Source organism: Podarcis liolepis, assembly GCF_965112155.1.
Source record: "Podarcis liolepis genome assembly, chromosome: 1".
Taxonomy (NCBI): Eukaryota; Metazoa; Chordata; class Lepidosauria; order Squamata; family Lacertidae; genus Podarcis; species Podarcis liolepis.
The window spans coordinates 116,833,856-116,841,067 of record NC_139554.1 but is presented as its reverse complement, the minus strand read 5'-3'; positions in this window follow the sequence as shown (position 1 = coordinate 116,841,067).

The window sequence follows — 7,212 nt, the reverse complement described above, 5'->3', positions numbered from 1 at the left end:
ATCCAAGCCACTACTTCCCGATGTACACAGACAGAGCAATCATGTTTTCATGGTAGTATAATCTTGTTGTTGTTTTTTCCACCATGGTATTTATTTCATGGCTTATGTTCTTCTACAAGTAGGTCACAAGCTATTTTGGTTGGAATGTGTAGATTATAATTAGTCCTACAAATGGAGTGCTGGTTCTGCAAACCACCAGGCACGTTTCTGGAGACTATGGCCATGCCGTTACAGATTTGTAACATTTCCCCTTAGAAGGGAACTCTCCATTGTGCAAGGGCTGGAACTACCATATTTTTTGCCCTATAGCAGGGGTCTGCAACCCGTGGCTCCGGAGCCGCATGTGGCTCTTTTACACCTTTGCTGCGGCTCCGGGGCAGATACTAGCGAGGGGAGGAGGCGCATTGTGCGCCCCGACACTCCCCACTGTGGCGGGCGCTGTACTGGCTGTGACGTCGCATGGGGGCGGTGCGTGCGTTAGTCCCGACGTCACCTTCCCGCCCGCTGTCAGATCGCGGCTCTGGAGATATATTTGTTTTAAATGTCACAATGGTTTTGCGGCTCCCAGGTTTTTTTTCCTTCGGAAACGGGTCCAAGTGGCTCTTTTTGTCTTAAAGGTTGCAGACCCCTGCCCTATAGGACGCACCGTCCCATAAGGCACACCTAGTTTTTTGGGGGGGAAATAAAGGGGAAAAAAATTATTCCCCCCCCCCAGGCGAGGGGCTGGGGCAGGGGAAGCCCAAGCTTCCCCCGACCCCAGCCCCCAGAACAGGCAACTCTCCGCAAGCCGTGGGAGCCCGGCGCGGGCTCCCGCGGCTTACGGAGATCTGCGCAAAGCCTGGAGAGCAAGAGGGGTCGGTGCGCACTGACCCCTCTCGCTCTCCAGGCTTCAGCGAAAGCCTGCATTCGCCCCATAGGACGCATACACATTTCCCCTTCATTTTTGGAGGGGAAAAAGTGCACCCTATGGGGCAAAAAATACGCTACATGTTACAGGGCAGGCATGGGACCCCCAATCTGTGTTTGACTTGTAATGCTGTTGCTGGAGGAAGGGTAACTAACACAGGGAAGAATGAGCAGATTGGGTCATTGTGCTTAACCCTTCCCCTGAGATATGAGGCAAACTGTACAGCCATTGTAATACTCCATCTGTGTGAGAATATAGCTTGCTTCACCCTTTCAGTGTTTTACTTTGCTGCCAACCCCCCAGACCCTGGAAACAAATCTTGTGGACTTATATGTATGTATGCGAGGCAGAAAGAGGGGAGGCATATGATTGCATAAAAGGTAAAGGTAAAGGGACCCCTGACCATTAGGTCCAGTCGTGGCCAACTCTGGGGTTGTGGCACTCATCTCGCTTTATTGACCGAGGGAGCCGGCATACAGCTTCTGGGTCATGTGGCCAGAATGACCAAGCCGCTTCTGGTGAACCAGAGCAGCACATGGAAATGCCATTTACCTTCCCTCCGGAGCGGTACCTATTTATCTACTTGCACTTTGACGTGCTTTCAAACTGCTAGGTTGGCAGGAGCAGGGACCGAGCAACGGGAGCTCAACCCGTCACAGGGATTCAAACCGCCGACCTTCTGATCAGCAAGTCCTGGGCTCTGTGGTTTAACCCACAGAGCCACCCGCGTCCCATATGATTGCATACTTTCTCAAAATTCAGAATGTGTCTGCTGGCCTGAAAAGGTTGGCAAAGTCCTTGCAGCAGCACAACAGAAGTTGCTGCATCAACAAACCCACCATCAAATCTTCCTCTATGCTTCTTCTGACCCCTAGAACGCCCTGCAGCAAAACTTGAACTTGCAATAATATCAATTTTCTACATAAATACAAGAAAGACAAGCTTTCATCCTATTTAAGAACTCCTCCATCTGGTAGGGTTTTTTTTTTAAAAGTATTATGAAATCAAACATTCTCTAAGCTGTGTTTTCTGGAGTCGTTCAGAACAGTAGATTATGATCTCACTTAATCGTTTTTCTTTTCTTTTCACAGGGCATAAAATACCATATAATTAGCAGCCTTCTCTAAAGCCGCATGCAGAACACAAATTCAACGTGACGTGATAACACGCCCTTTTATGCCTTACAGGAGTGGGAAAGCCATCAACATATGCATATCGAGGTGATGGGGAAAGGTATGGAAGTGTATGTGTTGGAGCAAACCACCAATAATTTCCCTATGAACTGAGAGGGAATTCCTTTACCCAAAACTCCTCTTTCAAGAGATGCTCTTTTCCAAATATAGATTCTTTACATCTAAAGAGCTGCAGGCCGAACAATCAACCTTGGTGGCATGTTCAGGGCATATTGCCAAACAGAAATTGACCTGGGAGTTGCACTGAAGCTCCCAATTCTAATTTGCTCATCTGCCGCTGTATACAACAAAGGGGGTGGAGTGATTTGTCAAATAGTGAACCAGCATCTGGCAGAATATGGGGGGGACATGGGAGCACTGTGGATGAAATCCCTGGTTTTCAGCACTGAGTGGTAGGGAAGGCACAGAGCAGAAGTGAAATGGCCTCTGGGTTATATAAGGTAATAAAACGTAAAGGACACCTGGATGGTTAAGTCCAGGCAAAGATGACTGTCGGGTTGCGGCACTCATCTCGCTTTTAGGTCGAGGGAGCTGGCGTTTGTCCACAGACAGCTTTCCGGGTCATATGGCGAGCATGACTAAACCACTTGTGGCACATCAGAACACCGTGACAGAAATCAGAGCGCACGGAAACACCGTTTATCTTCCCGCCACAGCGGTACCTATTTATCTACTTGCACTGGTGTGCTTTCAAACTGCTAGGTTGGCAGGAGCCGTGACAGAGCAACGGGAGGTCACCCCATTGCGGGGATTAGAACCGCCGATCTTCTGATCGGCAAGCCCAAGAGGCTCAGCATTTTTGCAGCTATTGCCTATGCTGTTCAAAACACAAGACTCAAAACAATCTGCCTTCCTCACTCGCTCTTTGCTTTCGGGGAAAAGTCTATTTTGGCATTTTCTGCTTTATTAGAATCCAACATGTAATACTTTAATTTCACGTGGATGGGCTTTGAAATTTATCCTGGGCTTTGAAATTTATCCTACTTGAGAGGAAACAAAACTGCATTAGTGTACAACTGCATGATGCTACCACTGCTAGAGGTTTGCTTGTCCTATTGTGGATAAACTGGACATCGTGGTGGTCCAATCCAATGCATGCCATGCCAAATTCCTTTTCAAACAGGGAAGAAGTGATTGAAAACTTAGTAAGGATGGGTTGCAAAAGGGCACTAAGCAATATTTGAACATTTGGACAATGTGTTTTATGTTAATTTTATCTTGTTTCCTTGACACTGGCCATTGACTGTAGTGATAAAGATTTGATTTGGTTCTATACTCCTGCCTCCTGAAAACAGTGGATTTTCTTCCAGCTGGGAAGCGGCAGTTTCAGAGTGTAGGCAATTCATCATCGCCTTGTTGACCACCCGCTACTGAACTATACTTCACCCCACCTCATTCCTGCTTTTATAGGGCTTCAGCAACAACTCGATCTAGAGACATGAGTCTCTGCATATCTAGTTTGGACCTTAATGACATAGCTAAAACACACACACACGGAGGATGTACAGAAAATATTTCATGAGGAACTGCGAGGCTCAAAATGGAAGGGAAACACGAGCCCTTGTGACCTTCACTTCAACTAGCCAAGTTCCTCTGAGCAGCCGGCTATGAACAGGGAGTTCTGTTTGAGGTCGTGTTTTCCTAGAGGCTGTCGTGTTCAAATATTTGATTGCTTACTTCTGCAAAAATAGATTTAAACTAGTGCTGCAAAAAAAATTTAAAATCATCTGTTGAAAGAGTGCAGCTTTCAATCTGTAGCTGAAGTGATCCATCAGGGTTATAAGTAATACACTGCTTCAGTCCAGAAATATTCATACTGGGTGAAAGGGTAGGATATCCTGTCGGTCAAGAATACTTCAAACACACATAGTTTAGGTTTCTCCTATTTTAAGAGCTTTTGGGAGTGGTGGATTCTTCCTATGGTAAGGGAGGAAAGCTTGCTCCCGATTGCTTCTGACCTACTTTGTTTTGATGGTTCAGGCAAAGAAATGATCCTCCCAGTTTCTCCATCAGTACTGTGTGTCTAATCACCGGTTGTGGACCAAATATGCTGAGTGAAGTGAACCCAGAAAGAAAAGCAACTCCTCTCCAACTAATGAAAACAAACGGGTGGTGGTGGATGTGATTCAGGAATAGTTGGGAACTTTGTTATGGTCAGTCCCAAATCTAGTAGTTGGATTGTGTAGAGTTGTACTGAAGGCACAGAGGTGGTGAAGCAAAAGACCAAAACAAAAGCGAAGCAGTAAGAGTTGAGCTCTTCTGTTTATTTGAAACATCCACATGTGAGCCCTTAGTTTGACAGCTCCCATACGTGGTTTCCCCCAAAGTTTTCTTAAGCTCAGCATCCAAATACAGAGAAAGAACCACTATTGCACCATTGGAAGTCAGAAACCCTTCCTGATCTATGAGTAGATCCGGATCCAGCCTCTGTCTCCCCCGGTGTAGAAGAAAGACTGATCATGGAGTTGTATCTTTTATTATTATTTTTGGTAACTGCCACATCAAGCGAGTATTGTGCAAACTGGATCTGTTCCTTAAAAAGATAAAAATAAAAGCAAAACCCACGTTCCAAATAAACGTGTTTGGAATTGCACTCAAGTTGCTAACAACTCAGAAGGACATTTTGAATACCGCTGGGTCACTGCTTCATTTATCACCAGTTATGACCCTTGCTGAGGAAGAAAGCAGTGGGAATGTGTTGCTCGGAAAATCTGAGACCATTTGAGATAAGGAAAGTATTCTGAAAATGCAGGATTTATTGCAAAGTAAATCTTGCGAATCTTTTTAATCTACCTCAAACTCTAGTGGGAATTATACACAGATACCTTTGTGTACCAACATGGGAATTCATTGCCCTAATTTTAGTTTGCTGCATAGTTTCTTTTTTAAAAAATAATTCACTTCAGAATTCCTCCTTTTGTTTTTGCAGGAAAGTAGCATCTGAAGATGACAGGTTTATTGCACAGCTGCTGTCGTTGAGCTTTCTATGGCCCAACAGCATTCTAGGTAATGTTTACAATCACTATCTACCTTCTGTTTCCAGCAGCAAAAACACAGTTCTTACCTAGGGGAGATTCTTTTATACTTTGTCCTCCCATTCTCCATTGTTCTTCACTTGCTGGAACACTTTTCCACTGAGATGTGTTCTTCTAGAGTTAAGCCGTCTGTGTATTCCATTTGCTCCATTCCTTACTAATTCATTCTGGCCGTAAAATGGAAATGTCATGTTCATGTATAAACTTGTAGCTGTTTTGCATCAAGAGCACATGAGTTCAGACTCTAGATAGAAGGCTGCAAATATTGGGGTATAAAGTTACTTTTACAAGGAGTCATGCAACCAGCGTGCCAGCTAATCAGCTATAAATGGCTATGCCTGTTTCTCTAGTTCCATTTGCTCAGTTTCAGTATTTTTGTTTTAAGGGTGCCACCACCAGGAGCTTAGAGAAACAGAAACTTTAAAGACATATAAAAGCAACCCAGCATGACAGAAATTAAGGCGCACTAATACTGTGCTGTAAGATTACATTAAACCACAGAGCCTAGGACTTGCTGATCAGAAGGTTGGCAGTTCAAATCCCCGCGACGGGGTGAGCTCCCGTTGCTCGGTCCCTGTTCCTGCCAACCTAGCAGTTCAAAAGCACATCAAAGTGCAAGTAGATAAATAGGTACTGCTCCAGCAGGAAGGTAAACGGCGTTTCCGAGCGCTGCTCTGGTTCACCAGAAGCAGCTTAGTCATGCTGGCCACATGACCCGGAAGCTGTCTGCATACAAACGCCGGCTCCCTCGGCCCATAGAGCGAAATGAGCGCCGCAACCCCAGAGTCGGTCATGACTGGACCTAATGGTCAGGGGTACCTTTACCTTTACCTTTAAGATTACGTTGGGTTTGTGTGGAGTGCCAGGGCAAAATGCTGCTGTGAAAATAGGAATGTTAACAGTGTGTCTGTGCTTTGCTTTTAGAGGGGCAACTCATATCTTGGGCTGAAAATGTTGCAGGTTACCTGTCAGTGTCAACTCAGTCTCCGACACAAATTAGAATTCTCCTGGTGCATAAACTGATGTCTCTTGTGACACATCCTTAAGGACTGTGGAGGTGGGTGGTATGGCTGGTGATTAGAAGGAGTCATGAGAGTAACATTAAAAAATGGAGAAGTCAGAACAAAATGACTAAGGAAGATAACAAGCATGATACAATACAGTGGTACCTTGGGTTAAGTACTTAATTCGTTCCGGAGGTCCGTACTTAACCTGAAACTGTTCTTAACCTGAAGCACCACTTTAGCTAATGGGGCCTCCCAATGGGGCCTCCCACTGATGCCGCGCCGCCGGAGCACAATTTCTGTTCTCATCCTGAAGCAAAGTTCTTAACCTGAAGCACTATTTCAGGGTTAGCAGAGTATGTAACCTGAAACGTATGTAACCTGAAGCATATGTAACCTGAGGTACCACTGTAATTTAAAAATTCTTTAACAATTCAGACAACACAACACCACTTACAAAATGTATTTTTTTAAAAAATGTTAAAAGGAAAAAACAAATTCTGGAAAATTTCAGGTTTCAAAAGACCACAAGGCTGAGCTGCCCTTTCAATCAATATTTCATGGAGGAGAAAAAAGATTGCAGGAAAGTGTGATTAACAGAGGAAGCATAAGGTGAAGAAAAAACTTTGTTTTGCTGAGAATAAGGACACCATATGACCTTCGGGGCAAAATACCACCCAGGGAGCTGGGAGCCAAAAATTATTAACATTAGTAAAACCTAAGTTGCTCAATCAATTGTGAAACGATTTTTTTTTTAAGAAGACAGTCAAAGTCACTTACATCAGTTTCAAATTACAAGGTGGTTAGTGAACTGAATGACTTAATGAGCTGATTTTGTGCAACCAAATGAAAAATTCCAGCAAGATCCATCCCTATTATTCTGACGTGGTTATTCCAGTTCCTGAGAGTTCATTACAGCTCTACCAGCCACTAGAAACTGACATCCTAGCGGTTACTAAAAATTACAGTAGATGCTTGTTATGCATTAGTTTAGATTAGAACTTACAAAAATAGAACTTAACAATGGCAGCAAAGGAGATTTAGGGACCTGCTGATAGGTAACTTTACATACA